The sequence below is a fragment of the Lichenostomus cassidix genome, chromosome 11, assembly GCF_008360975.1.
Source record: "Lichenostomus cassidix isolate B80296 chromosome 11, HeHo_3.0, whole genome shotgun sequence".
Lineage (NCBI taxonomy): Eukaryota > Metazoa > Chordata > Aves > Passeriformes > Meliphagidae > Lichenostomus > Lichenostomus cassidix.
Window position 1 is genome coordinate 521,143 of NC_139492.1, and position 21,458 is coordinate 542,600.

Sequence of the window (21,458 nt, forward strand, 5' to 3'; positions counted from 1 at the left end):
GGGACACCTTCCACTCTCCCAGGTTGCTCCAGCCTGGCCTTGGACACTTCCAGGGATCCAGGGGCAGCCACAGCTTCCCTGGGCACCCTGTGCCAGTGCCAAATGTTTGCTGTTTGCTCAAGGTTCCTACTGATGGCTGGACTGTTGATTTTGCAGTGCCAGTAAGCTTTGGAGACACTGAAATAAAACCACATTTTCACAGCAGCTTCTGAAAGAGCCTTGTGCCAGGTAAAAAGTATTTTGGGAAATCACATGAGAACTGTCATTCATATGCCAGTGTATCACCCAGGTGATAAGCTGCAAACACATTACCAGGCTTTTTTCTCAGTATTGAAATAAAATAGAGGAAAGTTACTAAAAATATATTAAGTTATACAGAAGATTAAGACATGCATTAAAAGAAAGTAACAAATACAGTCTTGTACCCTGAAATACAGCCTTGGTCCCACGTTCTCCCCTTCCTCTTCACTTATGGAAGAGCAATTAGCCAGGTAATTATAATACCCATAATTAAATCTATGAAACTATAGCAGAGTATGAACAAGGGCCTTTTCCTCACCAGGCTGAAATCAAAGTCTTCAGTTTAATGACCAAGTCTATTCTAGATCCAAAAAGAACATTCAGACTAGCATGGAGAAGAAAGTTCCTTTTTTACAGTGTGTTCTACTGACACAGAGCCAAATGTGCTGATTTTTCTCCCTCAGCTGCTTAAGGCTTGGGGTCTCTTCTGGAGGCATGTGAGCCTCACAGTATCCTGCCTTTTGTCAAAATATAATTGTACCTGCTTGTGCCAGCTGTACAAATTTAAAAGTCACAATTTTGCTAAACAAAAGGCAACTTTCTCATGGACATTAGAAGAGTAATTCTCCTCTGGAGGCTTTCTCCTTGTCTTTCCACTTGTATGAGGTCCTTCCCTACTCACCCCACATTTGCTTTTCACCACCTGTGTTTGTCTTTTCAACACAATTAAACCTGCAGTTTTAATTAACTAGGATGCTCAAACCAATCACCCCGAAGCTCCCTGAGGTGTTCACTGCCCATCTCTTCTCTTTCTCGCTGCTACCAGTTTTTGTTCGAGTTTGTGTCACTTTCTCACAGCCCCATTGCCCCACTCAGTCTGATGACACTCTGAGGTTGGGGGAAATTGCACAGCATAATCCCACTTTTTCCACCACTGTCATGAATGGAAACAGCAGGCCAATTGGTCCCAGGAGGGAGTCCTTTAAAAGAAAACTTGCAATTTCCAATACAACAAAATCAGATCAGTAAAAACACCATAATTAGAGAAAGTCACAATCCACCACAGCTGCTCTCTCTCCAAAATCTTTCCAGTTGTCCCCATGTCACCCCATTACCACCTCCACCTCTCTCGCCTTCTCAGTGCTTTTCTGTCCTTTCTGTGCTCCATCCATCGTTTTCTCCTCTCATTCTCATATCAAAATCAAGAACACTGACCCCAGGGAAGGTGGGATTTCAGTGTTGCTATTCCTCCACAAAATCTCTGGATTCAGTTTACAACACCTGAAGAACATCATGCATCTCCCTCAAAGGACACCAAGGCCTGGAACATTTCCTGACTAAATGGGAAAAAGTAGATGCTTTGCTCAGGATCCTCTGAGATGCTGAGAGCACAAAGCAAATGAGTGTCTGCCCATCACACAGTTTCCCAAAGTTTCCATTTAATTTCTAAGTAATGATTCTCAAGAAATTGAAAAGTGCATTCGTGTTGTAAACAAAATACTTCAGGTAAAAATGTAGGAAGAAAAGAGGAGAGAAACCTTCCTTGAAGGACAAAAAAACACCCAAAAACTAAATGCACAGAGAAAAACCCAACTCCAAACTTACACTTCTCAGTTTTCCATCAAGATAGAGAACTCTGATGAGTATTTTTTGAAATCTGCCATTAATCTTTCAACTGCTATTGATATCACACAAGGTTAGGTTGGTAATTCCAAGTATCCCAGAGGTTATGAATGACCTTATAATGACTAAGAATATACAAATATATTAAAACCAGGTACTTCACAGTGACTCACTGAAGTCTATTTACACACAGAAATTTGTGAATGAAACTACACTTGGACTGCAGGTACTTTTCCAGTGCCAAATCTCATGGTGGGGAGACTGGCAGGAAGGGAAGAAATATTTGCCCCATGTTCAGGGAAATGTGTTTTCTGCCAGCACATCATTTACCATAGTTTTGGAAAACTTATATTTAAGAATTTAAACAGACCATCCAAATATGATTTACTTTCACCAATTCACATGGAAAATGAACCAGATCAGGAGTCTCATCCTTTCCTCATCCTTCCTTATGCTTGTTTAATTAGGACAGACGTTCAAGGGACAGTTTTCTTGCTAAGAAGATTAAACCAAGGGCACTAATCATTTGGCCTGTTCTTTAATGACAGAAACTAACAGTTAGGGTCAACCTGAATAATTAAATAACAGAGCACTGATGGTTCCTCACCAGCCCACACAGAACTGCAGCCTGGCAAGGCTTTGTAGACATGTAGGAAAAAATAATCTATGGTTGGCCTTGTTCAGAAAGACACCTTTTCATTAAAATTAAGAGAAGCCAACACTACTGACCAGCGAGTGAGGTGCTCAGAAACAGGTGGTATTTAAATAAAGCCATAATACCATGAGAAGGAGGAGCAAACCCTGCAGCTCACAGAGCACAAGAAACCCTCAATTCTGGCTGAGAACAGCTCAGTTACATGTAATCACATTTCTCCTAATCCAGGTGATTTACATTACACATCCCAGGAGGGCGACCAACACAAAAATCACTTCTACAAGGCTTATGAAAATTAGGTCTTCCTACCTCACTGGAAATGTGGAGATGTCGCAGGATCTGGTGCCAGTGAGTGGAGCAGGGGAGATGGTTCCTATTCAGACTGGAAAAAGTCAGAACAAACTCTCCAGATCAACACCTGAAAGTAAAAGAATGGGAAGTATATAAAATATCTTGAAGGATTTGGAATAATGCACTGAAAGAAACAGAAATTTGGATACAGCATTGAATTGTTAACATTTTTTGGGTCCAGTTCCAACTCAGTTGACATTCCCAAACATTTCACCTGCTCTGTCCCTGAGAGCTGACCTGTAGCACCTTCTGACAGGTACACTTTGCCTCCTAGGAACCAGACAGCTGCACCTGCCAGCTTCCTGGCTTCACTGGGAAAAGACTGTATCGAATACATTTGGGTGGCCTTGCCCACAGAAACCCCATGTTCATCTGTACCACACACTCTGACTCAGGGCTGGAATAAGATGAACATTCAGGCCCTTTCCACCCAAACCATTCTGGGATTCTGCACTGTCCCCACACACTGTGGGACACAAGCATGTGTGAGACACACCAGGGGAAAGGCTAAAGCACCACACATTCAGAGCTTGGTTTAAACCAACAGAAAAAGGAAGTTATCTGAAATAAAAAAGGTACTTTCAGGAAAATGTAAGTTGTTTCCAAACAATAAAAATAGAAAAGGATATAGACCTAGCTTACTAAGTACAAACTCACGATAAGGCAAGGCAAAACAGGGCCTGGAGAACAATCATCAGAGTTTGGAGAGCTAATAAAAACTTGTCCAACACAAAAGCAGGAAGCCTGTCTGTCACCCAGAGCCACTGATAGATGTGAAGGAGTAAAAAGAGGGGAATTAAGAAAGATAAGGCACAGAAGCAAAATTAAATTAATTCCTTGCACTGCTGTTCACTATGCAGGGGTCAGCAGGGTTCATATGCCAGAGCAACAAATCACCAGAGGCTGACAGTGCTCCCTCAAGGAGCTCAAATATGAAATTGCTGAACTTCCTTCCTTTGCATCTGAGGATTGGAAGGTAACAAATTTTTACCAAAGTCTTCAGGAGTGACCATGGGAATGATAGACCACAAAGTCTCATTTCCAGAATGGGCAAAAGGGTAGAAACTTGTGGGACTGATCAGAATTAGCAGCAGTGAGTAAACACATGTCTGGGGTGGAGCCTGAAAGACAAGAGAAGAGTTCATATGAACAGATCCGAGTCATCTGATGAGGAACCAGCCCTGCTAATACAGGAGATTTGGGCTGATACACTGGAATCAGATTTTCTAAAAGCTTTTCTAGAACTAAAGGTTCTTAAAGAAACTAAACTGTCATGGAGTAAGAGAGATTAATCTTCCTGTGAATTCCTGGTAAAAAGATAGGGAAAAAGAGGCACAAACATATTACCAAAGGATGGAGCAGAAATTCTGCACTGCTTCAGCTTAGTCATGAATAGCCTGCATGGGGAGAAAGCAAAGAGAGACACATGTAACGAAGGTAACGTGCAAAGTTTTTCAGGAAAGTCAAGTTTAAGAGAGAAGAGTTCCTGCTAAACCTCCCAGAGTTTGGACTGGAGACAGGTTGCCAGTGCATGTTTCTGTAGTGGCTATATAATGGGATCCATTCCTTGGACTTGGGCAGGTGTGGTGGGCCTGGACTCCTCCAGCCTCTGAGGTGGCACTGGAGATGTGACAACTGTCCTTTGGCTACGACCAGGGCAGTTCCTGGTGATTACCTTACTCCGTCCTCTCACTGACTGATGAAAGAAGAAAGCTTTGCCATGGCTGTGGGAAATCCCCCTGCAAACACCTCTCACCCTGGAGGATCATCCTACAAATCCAATTGCAAATGGGATGAAATCCCATTCATTGTTGTGGGATGGATGCAGGTGGGATGGATGCAGATGGATGGATTCCCTGCCCAGTGTGTGCCCGTGAATGGCTCACTGCCCAGCTCCCGTGTCACCCTGGGGACACAGGCCACATCCCGTGGGTGGGGTGACAGCGAGAAACGGCTCTGAACCTGTCACTAAAGGATTGCTTTCTAGAAAGGGGGCTCTGCTGGAAGAAAGCTTGTCCCTCTGCCTGGCCTTGCCAGCTCCTCTCCTGGGCTCCAGAATGACTTGGGAATCCCTCCTGCCCGGCTGTGGCTGGCAAGGAGCTTTACCGGCATGGCAGGAAACTTCCCCGGCATGGCAGTGAGCTTTCCCAGCAGCAGCTGCCCTGATTCTGCAGCAGCTGAGTTCCTGTACGGCAAAGAAAGTGCATCCAACAAAGGGCACAGTGAATTAAAGCCGAGCCCTTCTGACCAGCACGGAGACAAGGGGGGTTCCCTTTGGCTGCCCAGGGCAGGCAGCACCTGCCCCTCTCAGGCTGGGGGCTTGGGGCTCTCCCTTTGTCCCACCACGTGCCCACATACTGAGGCCACTTGTTCCCGTCTGATGGCAATTAGCACCGTGCCAAATTCCTCGTGCCCCACGCTAATTCGAGAGGATGGGCATGTCACACCCTGCCAAGAATTACAGCCACTGCCAGCCGGGACAGCCCGACCCTTTCATGAGGCCTTTGTTTCACAAGTGAAGGCTCACAGACTGCCCTTCTTTGTGAGAAATACCCGTGCAGGCACTGGAGGAGGCAGAAGCCGCAGGCCTGGCCCGAAGGATGCTCTGTGTGAACAGAGCACAGAGCCGGGTGAGGGATTCTGCCACACTCCCTGCTCCGTCACACTAACCCGCAAATTTAGAAAAGTCAGCTGTCTGCAGGTGCTGAAAACCCAAAGCTGCATCACTGCTGCAGTGTGGAATGCAGCACAGAGATGTCTCTCCCACCCCACACCCCAAAGAGCCCCAGAGTGACCAGCGAGGACACATCCCACACTGGACCTGCTGATCCCCCGACCCGCCCGGGACAGCTACAGCCAAACCAAATGCTCTCGGGGCAGGGCTGTGCCCGACTGCCCTGCTCTGGCCACACACAGCGTCATTCCAAACCCCCGAGATGAACACGGAGAGAGCTCTAATGCCCTCTATCAGATCCCTCTGCTGCCCAGCAGCTGCTGCTTTACCCAGGCAGCTCCCATGGAGCCAAGGTCACCCCATACAAAGGAGCAGGCAGGGTCCTCCTGCGACCTCGGGCCATGCCCAGGGGCAGACCCAGCCACACAGGGTGATGAAAACATGCTCCTTGCTGCTTCATGTCTCCAGTTGTCATTTGAACATCACTCCTGACATGATCTGGGGATGCCATAATGACAGCCAAAACACCATTCACAAATTCTGCCTGCTAAGCTGGTGATGTTTCTAACATTTCTGGGTGGCGATTCCCTTCTGCCTGGTGTCGGCCAGAACCATTTGGGTTGGAAAAAGTGTCTGAGCTCATTGAGTCCAGCCATTCCCACCACTGACCATGGCCCCAAGTGCCACATCCACATGGTTTTTAAATCCCTCTGCCACTGCCCTGGGCAGCTGCGCCAGGGCTGGACAGCCCTTTCCCAGAAGGAATTTCTTCCAGTACCCAACCTTACACAGACTTAGCAGTTTGGCTTCTGAAGGACACTGTTTCTCCTGAAACCAGCCCGTCTGCAGTACCCAAGGCTGTTGTAAAACCTCAGTAACTTCCACAGATTCCAAGGAGGATGTTGTGAATTACCAAATTTGTCAGGTTAGCAGCACGAGAGCAAACTGTTCAGACAGAACAATGCTTCACAAAATGCAATTTAACTTATTTTCTTAATTGTGGGCTGATTCCGATTTAGGCTAATTCGTAACAGATTATGAACTCTATTATGTAATTGGAAAAATGACCATAAAACTTTCACAGTGCTAGAGAGGTTTTTGGTTATTTGGTTTTTTACACTCCGTCGCTTCCGAGGGCTGGCACACACATGGCTGAGCCTGTGTCCCCATGTCCCCAACCCTGACAGAGACCCACCATAGACTGCAGAGCACAGCCCTGCTCCACGCAGCAAATTAAGCCATTTATCGAGCACTGGGGTTGCTCGGTGGGGGACTGAGAAAGGGACTCAGATCCTCCATGGAGAGGCTGAGGCACATGAGGATGTGACCAGGTATTGCCCTAACTGTGGAATTGCTCAAAGTCAGGTTGAACAGGGCTTGGAGCAACCTAGGACAGTGGAAGGTGTCCCTGCCCATGGCACAGGGTGGATCTGGATGAGTTTTCAGGTCCTTTTCAGCCCAAAACTTTCTGGGATTGTACAGTGAGGAGATGGTGCAGTCACTGGAGTGCTCCCACAGCTACCCCTGCCTGGGGGCACCTCTGGGTCACATCCTGCTGAGCCTCCTGCCTTGGGAAGAGGATGGACTGAGAGCAACTGAGCCGGAAGGGAAATGGACATCGTCAGTATCTCAGGAGAAAATCCCTCAGCAGAGCATTGCAGCAGGACATGGAATTGTTACATCTTAAATCCTGGCTGTAAGTTTTTTTACCCAAGTGTGCCTCTGACGGGGCCTGAGCCAGAGCGAGGGGCTGGGTGTGCAGCCACCGTCCAGAACCGGCTCTTGGAGCTGTAATTGGTTTTCAATGATTGTATCTTTTCCTGTGTTATTGCTGTACATGGCTGGGTTTTGTACGATACTGAAAATCAATAAAAATGCATGAAAAAATGTTCTCCCACCCCCCTTAAAAGTTAAATAACCTTGTTAGGATTCTGGCACTGCTATTTTAAATCAGTCAGTCTTTGTTTTTCATTCCAAGCCTGAGACACACTGGGGTTTCCCACAGGACCCCAGCTGCAGAGCCAGCACTGTGTCCCAGCCAGAGCTGAGGGCAGTATGGCCAGGAGAGCCTCTGTCCTCTGACACAGCCAGGGGTGCAGCTCAGGCCACAAGCCCAGGATGGTGTCACCACACACACTCTGGCTTACACGGAGGAGTTGGAGCCAGGAGGGAGATTGACTCTCCCTCAGCTATGGGGAAGCCCATGGCAGGAGGAGCCACTGCTCCCTGCCAGGACAATGCACCTCATGCTGCTCTGCATGGCACCTCAGCACCAACGTAAGCAAATATGCTCCCAAACTTACACTGTGCCACCAAAGTCGCTGTTTGCTTCCCAACATATAAAACAAACCATAGAACCACAGAACTGTTTGGGTAGGAAGGAACCTTAAACCTCATCCCATTCCACCCCTGCCATGAGCAGGGACACCTTCCACTATCCCAGGTTGCTCCAAGCCCCATCCAACCTGGTCTTGGATAATTCCAGGGATCCAGGGGCAGCCACAGCTTCTCTGGGCAACCTCTGCCAGGGCCTCCTCACCTTCACAGGTAATAATTCCTTCCCAATATCCCATCTATCCCTGCCTTCTGGCAGCAGGAAGCTGTTCTCCCCTGTCCTGTCATTCCAGGCCCTTGTCCAAAGTCCTTTCCCAAATCTCTTAAGCTCCTTTGGGCACTGGAAGAGGCTCTAATGTCTCCCTGGAGCCTTCTCTTCTCCAGCTGAACCTAAAGAGAACAAAAGTAGAAAAAAACCCCACAACAACCTATTTACTCTCCACTTCAGATTAGGATTGGGATAGAGATGCTACAGAAGGTAACAAGCATGATGAGATGAGAACAGGGGAGCTACTTGGAGAGATTAAGGGATCCAGGGCAGTGTAAGCGAACGGGGCGATGGCCTTGCTGTGCCATTCACAGCTCCAGAACAGGAGTGCAACCTGCTGCTGCCAAACCAGGCAGTGGTGACAGCGTCAAAGGAATGGCATGGCTGGACAAGGGGCAGGACACTCATGGACACCCCCAGTACTCCACCATGGGGTCATACTGTCCTCTGGGAGCCCTGCTACAGCCTCATCCCTTTGGATATAGGGATAGGAATCCACTGCTTCCTTCTGGTTCAGTGACTGATGTTCAAATCCAGAGCCTGAAAGGAGTGCTTCATGTTAAATGGAAACATTTATATTCCTGAAGAATAACCAAAAATATTTTGGGCTTGATAAGATATTTTGTTTGACACAAACAAAACTTTTCCTTTGGACTGTGGGGTTTTAAAAAAATTTCTGTTTCAAAAGAAAACTTGCGTTAACAAACCATAGTGATTTAAATTTTTTCTAAAACATCTTCACTTTTGTTCGATCTCTTCCATTTAACATAGCTTTGCAAACTTTTAAAAACTGTTTTTCTGAAAATAAATGGTTTCCCTCTATGTCTGTGTTCCCGCAGGAGCCTGCAACGAACACTCAGAGACATCCCTGAGTTCAGCGTTTTGAAATGTTAGCCTGGCCCCACAGTTTGGAATTCCTCAGGAGTTAATGCCTTACATAAACACAGCATTTAACTCGGTTACAATATAATAATGATTTTTAAACAGCTTTGTAATAGGTTCTATAATTTTTTTTTAAGTGCATATCATTGTACTCTCACAGTTTCCTTTGCTCTGTAACAGCCCAGTCAAAGCAACAGATACGAAGATAAACACAACTGGGAAGGTACCGAGTGCTACGTGGCCCTTTTCCCAGGTTTAGAATTTGCTTTTCCCAGCTGCCAGCTGCTCCATAGACATGCCATACTAATTGTGGGACAATTTGTGTATTCTTAAACTAAAATATTTTTCAGTTAAAGCAATACATAAATTATTTATTCATTTGTATTTGCATTTAAATACTTGAAAAATGTCCAAATTAACTGCTTTGAAAATTGTTCCAAAATTTCCCCCTAGGCTGTGACCTTGTGGCCAAGTTTAATCTCAAAGCAAATTGAAAGAAAGGCTTACACCAAACACATCCAGCGGCTCTGGATGTGCTTTGCTCAGAGAACCTCTGCAGCCATTTGCAAACTCAGCCAAGCGCTGGGTTTGGGGCCAAAACTTGGGCTCCAAACAAGGGCTTTCCACCATGTTACCCAAGTCTAGAGCTGATGACCCAAGATTTTGTTGGGAAGGTTTTATTCATCCAACTTGAAGCTCCTGCTTGTGGCCATATGCAGCTTAACTTTCCATTAAAAAACCTTCCCAGTGTTTGTGGTTGAGGTGGTGAGCAGTGAGTTTCAGAAACCAGAATTCCAAGGAAAACAGGAACCACATCATTTTAAATATTCTATACGTATTTGTGTCAAATCTGTGCTTTAAGGAGCTCAACTCACAGCCATGGCAGTGTTTTTATTTCCCATCCCCTCTAACCCTGCACATCCACACCCAGTTGTGCACCCACAGCCCGAGTGTGGCACCTCACAGCCCTGGGTTCAAATCCCAGCCAAACACCAAACACCAAAGCTCCAAAGCCAAACACCATCTGGGAATGATCCCTGTGGCAAGCTCAGCTGCAGGCCTGTCCTCCTTTCATCATAAATTGTCATTGCTGCAAACAGCAGAATTACAGCAGATTAATTCCTTACACCATCCCTCCCAAGGAAAACTGCTGAGAGAGAAGGGAGGAAGCCCAGGCACTGCTCTAAGATCTCAGCCACCTGCAAAATGTCACAAACCAGCAAGAGAGGTGCTTCCTGACAACGTGTGCCCTGATACCAGTTCCCCCGGATAAGGGGGAGCTCCCAGGCTCATGATTATTCTCCTTTCAGGAACAGAGTGAAAAAAACAGATGTAAAAGAGAATTCTTAAGTGCGCAGAAGAGGACAATAATCAAGAGTTTGTCTGTCAAACCTTTGGTGGAACAGACATGTAACTAAAGAAGTATCTGAGAGGTTTGTTTTATTTACTATTTAAAATTATTAATAAAATTCATTCTAAGTCAAGAGAGCAGGATTGACCTGGGCTTGGGATTCCCAACCTAGAAACCAACTCAGCACCTCACCTGAGTGCATCAGCTCTCTGAGTGGCTCTCAAAGCCGGCAGACTTCCAAGATGGGGAGTATCTCAGGATTTCACTGGTTTGACCTCTAGGTTTGGGTCATGGTATGCTCTGAAAAACCTCACACGTCCTAGCTGGACCCCCAGGCAGGGAGGTCACCCAGCGAGCCCTGAGCGTGTGGCTGTGCTGGCTCAGGAGAAGGGGCTGTGCCTCTGGGGCTGCACTGCCACGTGCCAAAGACACAAACCACATTGCAATGATCACCCAACGTTGCTGGAACAGGGCTGGAAAGGAGATGTCATGCTGTGCACAGTGTAGTTGCTATTTCTTTTGTACCATTTTATAAAAGTGTGTGATTCTTTAATAAAACCTTAAAGAAAACATCCCTAGTCTTCCCCTTCCCCAGAAACTCATGTCAATTTATAAAAAACAAAACCATTTACTAAGAAGAGAATAATATTAGAACAGAGATCTAAACAGCGCAGGAGGCATTTCAGCTCCCTGTAAATAAGTTTAAAATTTGAAGGTGGAAAAAAAATTAAATGCAATCCCGAACAAATGGACTGGCTGGTAATTTCTCTGGCAGTTTGCTTGCTTCCTGCCAGCCTTTGGAGATACTGGACAATCCCAGAGGACATTTGCCCAAAGAAGCTGTGGCTGCCCCTGGATCGCTGGCAGTGTCCAAGGCCAGGCTGGACAGGGCTTGGAGAAACCTGGGATAGTGGAAGGTGTCCCTGCCATGGCAGGGGGTGGAATGAGATGAGCCCTTCCCACCCAAACCTGTCAGGGATTCTGTGATTCCAGGATAAGGAGACTATCAAAGCTTCCACTGCTACTACATTCTCTTCTCGCTGCAGGTTCTCTGGGTCAGAGCCCTCTGAGAGCCACAATCTCAGCTCCAATTCCTTCTCCTAGCTTAGGGGCAGCCTGTGCTCAAACACAGAAAATGAAAAGCTTTTGTCATGGAATGGCTCCAAGTCGGGAGAGTGGTTGGGGTGCCAGAGGGGAGCAGCAGTCCTACCCTGCAGTGCACAGGTATCAATGAGGAGTTCCCCGCGCTTCCCTTGTACTCCTTCCCGGAGCAGCACTAAGCAACCCCAGGTCCCTGCCTGTTCCCCCTGCTCAGGTCATTTATTGCACTCTTTTTAACACTCTCTGGCTCTTGTATCCATGATTCCAGCTCATTCCTGCCCAGCTGTGCCCTCACACCACGAGCAGCAGGAGCAGTGTCCCGACACAAACACCACCCAGAGCCAACATGATGCTCCGTTGCCTTGCCGGCTCCGGCAGTGTGGATCTGCCTCCTGTAAATAACCCTCAGTTTTCACATGGATTATTTAGACTTTCTGATGAAACTGCAGAAATGCCACTGCGGCGGCCGTGCGCCCAATCAGGCGGCAGCTCCCTGACCCCAGCCTCTCCACAGCACCGCTGCTATGAGCTTCAAGGGGAAAAACCCTCCTTGTCTCTCGTTAGCCCTTTTTTTATGATCTAGGATTCTGTTAATAATGACTCCGTGTTACATAAAACAGATACATTAATGTCACCAAGTCCCAAAAGTACTGAATCAAGCTGACTCCTTCAGAAAGGAAGAAAGTAATAGATATGAGCCTTAATAAGAGCACGGATCCGAAGGATGGGAAGGGCTCCACCAGATTGCTTTCTCCTTCCTATTTGAAATGGGGGATTTAAAGGGCCATGCAGCAGGAGAAGATCAGAGTCGTGGCAAGATAACTGTGAACATGCCATCAAAGGGAGCAAATCAAACGTGATTTTAGGTGGTGTTGCAAAGGCACGCTCAGCCTGCTCCACCTGCCCGCTCCGCTCCTAGGTGCTAATGGGGAAAGGAGATGGAGAGGCTCGGCAGCCCCACAGCCTGGAACTCACCTTTCATCTCTGCAATGAAAGTGCCGTCTGAGACCAACAGCTTTGGAGAAATAAGTTGTCTGGACTCAGTTTAGAGGGAAAAGTGGCCAAGTCTTGACCTGTGCACATGACTGAGACCATTTCTACTCCTCTACAGCTGAAGCAGATGTTACAATTAAAAGCAACATCCAGTGACCACTAATGCTTAACAAATATTAAAATAGAACAAAAACTCTAATCTGAGGGATGAAAATACCTAAAGTGGCAAAACTATCATGTCTGAAAGCTTCAGAAAAGAAAACCTAGGACAGTCTGGCCAAGTTGCCTGGGATAGAATGTGACGTGGAAGAGTGGTGTGGTCAGAATCAAACATTGATGGTCCCACACAGATACAGGGTGCACACAAGGGTGTCAAACTCTCTGTGAATTATGCCCAGGGAACATGAAAATTGATTAATAGATTTGTAAGCAGTTGCAAGTAGTTTAAGGAAAGAAATATGATATAAAACCCAAAGTTATGTTTGCTGAATCTTGCTTGGCTGGCATCCATCAGCCAGAGACAGAGTAGGTGTCTAGATTCCCACCTTGGTGAACTTGTGAAAAGGTAAAATCCTAAGGCCAAGCTGAGGCTATAAACAGACACAGCATATTTTGTAGAATGTCACCAACACATAAGGCTGGATTTTGCCCAACCAAAACATGAGGAGAAAACATGGTTCATGATGGAGCCCTGGAATGGAGCTCCAGAAAAATGGAAACAAGGCAGGAAAGTGCTGTCAGCCACAGTGAATGCAACGTCCAGAACAACAGGGGGAAATCTAAATTAATGGTAAAGGTCTGAGTGACAGACTTCTGTTTCCTCCCCTCTCCTGGCCAGCTGAGCCTGCAACCCACAGGAATGGAAGCATGTCCATGGCCAGCAGTTGTGTCCAAAGCAGTTAGATCACTGAGCAAAGCCAGCAACACACAAATCATGGGAGTGGGGAGTATGAGAGGGGAAAGCAGAAAGCAGAAGGCTACTCTTTAGGAAGCCTTCTCCAGGCTCCACCAGCACATCCCCTGTTGCTGGTTTGCTGCAGAACCACCTCTCCCAGCAGAGCCTGGGAGCAGCTCTATACCAGCACTCAAGTGCCATTCAGACTCATCTGTTCAAACAAATCCAAATTCAACTCCCCTGACAGAGATCCTCCCGGGGACTGGGTCTATTAAAATTTGTATTTTGCAATTACTTCAGTTTGCTTTGCTTCTTTTCGAGGTTTTATGCTAAATTACATGGATGGAGGATCAAGCTTTGTTTAAAAGATCTGGTTTTTCTGGGTTGTGCCATTGTTGGAACAAATTTTAAATTGTGTGATACAATCACCATTTTGATTGATAGTGTCACTTTTAAACCAGCCTCTGTGTGTTTCATGGAGCAAAATCTGGCTTAATCTACTATTTTTTAATTTAACATGAATAGAGAACATGACACGTCAGCCACTTTTCCTAATGCCCTACTGTAAGATGCTCAAACTGGGATGAGGTTTGTGTTTATGCAGCACATCATGACAAAGCAGGCACCACCACTTTTGGGGAGAAAAAATTACATCTCTGTGTGTCTGTTCCAAATTCACAGAGCAGCTGTGCCAGTTCTGATCTCAGAGTGGTACGAGAATTAATTTGTGAACAACCAAAAGTATAATGTAAGTGCTAGGTGCAATTATTTCCAGCACTAACTATTTCATGATGATGGCAGATAGGAGCTCGACAGCAATGAGACTAGAACTGTGGTTATTTCATTATTACATAGACAATGCCAGCCCTCAAAGCATGCCAAGCATTTTCCAGATCAGAGGAAAGTGTGATCCCTGCTCTGAGAGTGCCTAATCTAAAAAGTCAAAGATGAAAAGAGGGAAAGGAACTCAGGATACAAAGGAATCTATGTAGTGACAGGTCCCAGCTTGTTATTTTAATTAAAAATATGCTAAATCCTTCTTTTTGCCTCTTTCAGCCCTCTCATCCCAGCTCTAAGCTTCAATTCCAGTGTCCACACAACCTTCCTAATCATCCACTGCTCCTTCCACATAAAGGAGCTCTTTGGAGTCAGGTCAGTCTGGGAACAGAGGGTGACACCGGGCAGGATGACAGATCCCAAAGACTGGAAATCCAAAAGATCCAGCCCAAATATGCTTCCAGAGAGCCACGCATATCTTGCCAACAGGGGCCTGGAATTTGGAAGCTTCTTGTGACTTACAGGGAGTAAATTGCAGAAAAGTGCCCAACAGTGGCTCCCCTGCTATCTGGGCATAGCTTGGAAAGTGCATCCTCTGCCCTAACCCTGCCTCAGAGAACCATCAAATCCCCTGAGCCTAACACATAAAACCTACTTTATCAATGTCTGGAGAGTGAGCCAGTGGTGTCATGCTAGCTTACATCTTGTCTAAGAGTTTTTCCGGGGCTCAGAGGTCCCACTGCTGCCTTCCTGTTGGCATGTCCCAAACTTGAGGCCAATGTCTCCTGGCCCTGCTGCCTGTGCCCCACTCTCTGGCTGCCCCTGGAGCCCACTGGATATTCCTTCAGATGTCTAACAAGCACTGAACACAAACGAGGTTTAGAGAGAGGCAGAAATCAATACGGCAGCTTCCAGCAGGCACGCTGAGGGATTAGCTGTCCCACGGAACAGCACAGGCGGCTCAATGGGAGAGTCATGACTGCGAATAGCACACAAGGTTTATGAGGCTGGGGAGAAGCCTCTGGCCTTGATAACCTCCAGCTGGCTGGAGGAGAAGCCAGCAGTTGGAAACAGGCACCACCAGCATCCCTGCTGCAGCACCAGCAGCCTCCCGCGGCAGCAGGCAGGGCACCAGCAGCCCCAGAGGTCACCCTGAGCACTGCCCAGCCATCGGTGATTCCCACACCTCCACTGCACCTGGGTAACGAATTTTGGCTCTGGGGCTGGAAAGGGAACAACCCAGAAAGATTGTGGACTCCCCATCCCCATCCCTGGAAGTGTCTGAGGCCAGGCTGGGTGGGGCTTGGAGTAACCTGGCATAGTAGAAGGACGGGGTGGAATGGGATGAGCTTTAAGGTCCCTTCCAACCTAAATTATTGCATGATTCCATGATTCTAACCCAACAGCAGCAAATGGCAAGCAAGGCAGGTGGCACAGGTGAAGGCAAGGAGATGGATCCTGGGAAACTGCTGGAAAAAACCTGGAAAATGGCTTGGCTTGTACCCTCACCAAAGGAGGCCCCACAAACCTCCAAATAATAAAATACAGGTCCTGTGTCACTGCTAACAAGCTCCTCTGTCTTCAGAAATCTGAATCTTTGGGAGCTCTGCAGGAAGCAGAGGCAAGGTTAGAACAAGCACTCAGAGAGCAGAGTTGCTTTTAGCTTAGCTAACATCATCTAATTTTGTGGGGGTTTATGAGCTGACGACTTGTTGCTCCCAATTGCTCTCGTGTTTGTTGTGGTTACCGTGTTGGAACTCCAAAAACTGAAAGATGCAAGTTTGTCTTTAAACTGTCAAAAATGGTGAGAAAACAGGGCCTCCAGAAGATAGGAAGGTGGCACCAAAGTCCAGAAGGCCTCCAAGGATTAATGAGGCATTGGTACTATATTTGCATAGTTTGAGAGGCCTTTAATGACCTCTGAGGTTTCCAGCATTTATGAAGTTTACCACCCTGCAAGTTTCTGAGAACCCCAAGTAAATAAATGCTCAGCCTCTCCCTCCTAGAGCCCACATGACCAGGAACCTTCTCTTTTGCCCCAGAATCCATGGTGAAAGCTGTGCTATCGGCTCACCCCAGCCCTTCTGAGGCTGCCCAGCAGGGCAGCACGGTGGGGCCACAGGTTCCACTGGCCACTGGCCAGCCTGGCCCTCACCCAGGGCTGGGAGGGTACAGCCTCTGCCTGGCTGGGCCCCAGCGAGGTCAGACTGCCCTGCTGTGGCCATGGCTGCGTGCGAGGATCAGCGTCCAGCCCAGGGAATGTGTCACTGCTCCTCTCACGACACCATCAGTGCTCCATCCCTGCGCCCTGCTCAGCATTAACCTAAAATATGAGCACCACGCTGGCTGCCAGCACCGTCCCCCCGAGCCTGGCTGTCCCCTCCCGCAGCACTCTGTGCCTCAGCAGTGTCACTGTCACTGTCACTGTCACTTTGGGGTCTGCGCTGGCAGCCCAGAGCTCGGAGCACACCCAGCTCCCGCGCCGCGCTCTGACCCCGCTGCGCACAGCGCCATAAATCTGCTGCACCTGATGGGAGATGGGCTTTTTAGGATCTCTCCGGGTGCTTTGAGGTAGCACTTGTATGAACTCCGTGCCACAATAAATAACGCTACCTGCAATATGTCTTGGGGAACGTGGCAGCAGCCGCTGTCCTGCCATGAATTTTTATTCTTTTGCCGTCTGGAAGATAGATTCCAGATACAGCACTTCCCCGCACTTAGTGTCAAATCTCTTTACCCCTTTGCCCTGGCAGAATGACAGGGACCACAAATAAAATAAAAGAATAAAAAAGAAGAGTAGGAAAAATGGCCTAAGAGCAGAGGGAAAGCACTAAACTCCCCTCCCTCTCCAGCTGAGCAGCTTCAGCTCTGACAGCAGTGACTAAGGCAGGGGCAGTTGGAATGGGAAAAGGTAATTTTTGTATGTTGCCAATGAGACTTCTGCAGGAGGATTCCACAGAAAGGAGCACAGAGATGAAATGTCTGTGAAGAGTACAATGCGCACAACAGTGGAGAATATGGGAAGAAGGGTTTGTGTGCCAACCCAAACTGCTGTGCCAAAGGATGGGGAAATGAAGTACTGACCCAATAAAGCGATTTTTAAAAATAAAACCTTTTTCATTATAAAGAAAAGTGTCACATGCAATGAACAACAAAATGGTCTAAATATTTGCAAACTTGACCTGTAGATCTGACACCAAGGTTTGAGTGCAAAGCAGGGATGCTGTAACAATTACCAACAGGAATCACAGCAAAAAGGCATGGAACTGGCATGAGAATGCTGCCAGGTTCATTGGGATTGCTGAGAGCCTGGGTGCAGGGCAGCCTGGGGTGCTGGCCCAGCTCTGGGCTCCCAGTGCAGGACAGACATGGACACTGGGGCTGGACAGGACAATGTCCAGAGGTGCCTTCCAGCCTCAGCCAGTCTGAGACCTACCTGAGCACCAGCCTTTACCTTCTGGCTGCCACATGTAAGCCACTGAGCAAACCACCCACAGGACTCACTCAAAAAAATCCCAAACACAAGCAGGTAAAATATTATTAGTTGTACAATTCCATTGGGACTATGAGAAATAGCTGCTCAAACAACAGGATAACAGCTGGAAACACTCTAGAATAGGTAAAGAGCTTCAGCTAGCCGGGAGTTAATAGCGCACAGGGCTTTTTTCCTCTCGGTTTCCCTCTTCTAGTTCAGTGCCTTATAGAAACCAACATAATGGCTCTTTTCCACTTCTGAAGATCTGGGCTGCAGTGCAATCTTGTCTGAATTTGAAGACACTTTACTTTCTTCCTTTTCTCTGATGAAATTACCAAGTTTCATGTCCCTGACATCTAAAAGATATTAGCAGTACTCTCCCATTAATACATACATCCAGTTATAGCATACAGTATGGCAAAGACCTCATTGTTCTGCCATCAAGTCACCATGGCCCAGTCTTCAGGTGAAACCATAATCCATGGATGCTATATAAAATGTCCCCCTTCAGCAGGTGTGAGTCCAATTAATAAAAAAAAATATGACCCAGTGGTTAGAACACAGCTACACAGCTGCCTTAACATCTATCCTCTTCCTGGTCCACCTATGAAACCAAACTTTAAACACTAAGACTTTGCTAAATATGTATTTTACTGAGCAACAGCTGCACAAAACCAGCCCCCCAAGATGTCAAATGATGCTTTTGCCACACAGCAGAGTTTAAGTGAGGAGATTTACAAGGTCATTGACAAATGCAAGTATTGATTGAGTATTAAAGTGTCTTGTGATTAATATAGCCTTCGAAGTAATTAGTGCAGAAGATCTCTTATATCTCCACATGTTTAAATAATGTATCTGTGAACATGCAGACCCCCTGTCAGTCACTCTGGCTGAGGCCAAACATCACCTCACCTGATAACTCATTTGGAAACTGGGCTTCCTGCCTGCTCAGTCTTTCAAAACCAGCAACTCTTCTCTAATTGCCTGGGGTGACCTATATTTAGAGCCTTGCAGTTCACTGGGGGGATAGAGAGGGAGGAGAGAGCTAGGAAAAATGCTACAGCACCTTATTCCTACAATGGAACCAAAGCCTGTGAGAAATTTAGAGGCACTGAACGGAAGTGGCCTCATAGGAAAGGCTCTGGCTCGGTGAGGAGCTCCACACTCTGTATTTAAACAAACTCTCCAAGCCCCTCCTGGTTAATCCTGGGAATAACTTCTGCAGAGGGAGAAATCCCAGCTGGTGCTGGGGGCTCTGAGCCTGGGGCTGGCAGTCCTGGTGTCCCTGTCACAGCTCTTGGTGCCCCCCAGAACAGCCTAAATCCCACCTGAACTGAGGTCTCCAACAGGTGAGATCAGGCTGCCAGCAGTTCCTACAGCTACATGTGAGTTTTCCTAGAGCAAGCAGGCGCTTATTGCTCACCCGGATTCGGGAGGGAAATGTTCTGCTTGAAGTGCCACTTTAGGAAAAGAGCAGCTTGACACCTTCTGGGGTTTTTGGAGCCCACGAAGCACCAGGTACTCATCTAACGTCTTCTTAATCCCTTTTCTACCAGTCTCTTTAAGCAATTGCAATCACTTGGTTTCTCTGAAGCACACTTTGAGGTCGTTAAACATTTACTGCTTATTGGGTAAATAAGGCTCCAGGAAAGAGTTTCCTTCCAACTCACCCATTTCTGAGCTGCTGTTTGTTTCCAGGTTGGAAAATGCCAAGAGCTGAACTGTGACCCCACCAGCATCTCCCTCTTACACTTTCTACTACCTTTTTTAGAGATGAAGGACTGGCATGAAATATAGAAATATTCAGGAATTCTGCAATCACTGCATACTGTGCCACTGGGTGCAGAGCTGCAGCCATTCCTGGTTTTGAGGAGATCAGCATCGACCAGCATCAATGGATGTCTGGGGAAGACACAGCCCTCACCTTTCATGGCCTGTTACACTTTCTGGGGTTAAAACATAGAACATGGGAGTTAATCACCTTCAGACCTAATCAAATCAGAGCAACTCCTAAACTAATTCAGAGGGGGCAAAATGAAGGAAAAAAAATCCTTCTTTGGAAGACAGTGAAAAGAAATCCAAACCTGGGATTTCACAGAATCCCAGACTGGTTTGGGCTGGAAGGAACCTTAAAGCTCACCCAGTGCCACCCCAGCCATGGACAGGGACACCTTCCACTCTCCCAGGTTGCTCCAAGCCCTGTCCAGCCTGGCCTTGGACACTTCCAGGGATCCAGGGGTAGCCACAGCTTCTTGGGGCAGCCTGTGCCAGGGCCTTACCACCCTCACGGGGAGGAATTTCTTCCCAATATCCCCTCTATCACTCCCCTCTGGCAGCGGGAAGCCATTAAAGCTGGGACTTTTGGCCTTTTCTTTAGATGAAGCACCAGAAATATTCTTCTGCCTTTAGTGTTAATCTCACTTTCTTTTTTCTCACACCTGCTAATGTCCCATAACTCATGAGCCCCTCTTCCTTCTCCTCTCTCAAGTTTATTTATTATGACTATTTAACCAGCTATTGGTTCAACACACTCCTCTCAAATATTCATCATTTGGTTCTCTGGGTAAATCGTATTTAATCAGCACAGCACAGAAAACAGTGTAATTAGAGATGCTGGGTGCCATTACACTCAGAAGAAATGAAACCTCATCTTAAGCCGTCCAGTGGTGCCCTGAGGAGAGCAGGCTGCATGGTGGGGAGGTGATCCAGAGGTTAGTGCCAGATGTATTTTTAGGGTCTGGTGGGGAGGCACAAAGGGAGAAGGAGAGAAGCCTCTATGGACAAACAACCAGATGGTCTCATGAGGAAGTCAGTAAATGCATCTTTTTTTCTTTTTGGAGAATATGGCTGTGTCTGTTCTGCTTTATACCAATTATAGCACTTCTAACAAGGTTTTTTTTTTAGGTAAATAATTCTATTTTAGTAATACTAATGGACAAAGCCTTCACTGATCAATAAAGTCCAAAAAGGTATTACAGCAACAACGATATAGGTTGTACTCAGAGGAAGCAGTGGGACAGACTCCTCCAGCTGGCACCGAACCACTTCAAACTCAACATTACCATTGATAAAGCACCACAGGGTACCCAGGCTGTGGCAGGAAATGCCAGAGGAGACCTTTCTCCTGCAGACTCTGTGTGTTCATCAGCTGCCATCAGCACCCGGCAGCAACAGCCCAGAGCAGCCCAACTATGCCCAGACAGCCTCGGTGGGGGAGGGATTTTTTTTGTTATAGTTGTTGTTGTTAGGCTGGTTGTTTGTTTGTTTTTTGGGTTTTGTTTGTTTTGTTGTTGTTGTTTTGATGGGGGTTTTTTGTTTCATTTTGTTTGTTTGTTGTTTTTCCTTTTTTTTTTCCTAATAATACATCTGAGGTTCAGATAAGTAACTAAGAGGAAGGAGAGCTCCTTTTAGTCCATCCCGCTACTGACAATTAAGAAACCTCAAAGTAATTTTTGAAAATGTCAGCGTCTCATTTAGCAAAGGGATAAATAATGAATGAAGCATAATCACTGTCCTGCGCTGGTGGTACAGCTTCGCGGTGTCATTAGTAAACTAACGGTATAATATCTTCGTGTCACAGTTTAATTATATCTTGTAATTAGTTTCAGCAATGGATTGCACAGAGTCAGGCCCCCTGAGCTAAACAAAAGGTAATAGAACTTTCAGAGTCCTCGCATAAATCAATTATGAAAGTGTCCTGTGTTATTTGAGGCTTGTTTGCTGTAATTTTATGCACAAAGAAGAGATGATCCCTGCTGCCTACGGAGGGCGATTCACCTCACCAATTGCCTGCCTAAATGAGTGTGAGTGCTGAGGGTCAGGGGCTGCTGCCAGAGCTG

At 46.8% G+C, this 21,458-nt stretch overlaps 1 protein-coding gene across 7 annotated transcripts in view; it reads right to left on the bottom strand.

Annotated features, from left to right (window-relative positions):
• ZFHX3 (zinc finger homeobox 3) overlaps positions 1–21,458 on the bottom strand; it is a 480,743-nt gene that overhangs the window by 189,166 nt on the left and 270,119 nt on the right. For 6 of the 7 annotated variants that reach the window (XM_085071261.1, XM_085071268.1, XM_085071270.1 and 3 more), the window contains one exon: positions 2,828–2,936. The gene's annotated coding sequence lies outside the window, so the exon portion shown is untranslated. Of the gene's footprint in view, positions 1–2,827; positions 2,937–19,042; positions 19,106–21,458 lie in introns of those variants that run through there. The other variant, XM_085071263.1, reaches the window with a different exon arrangement.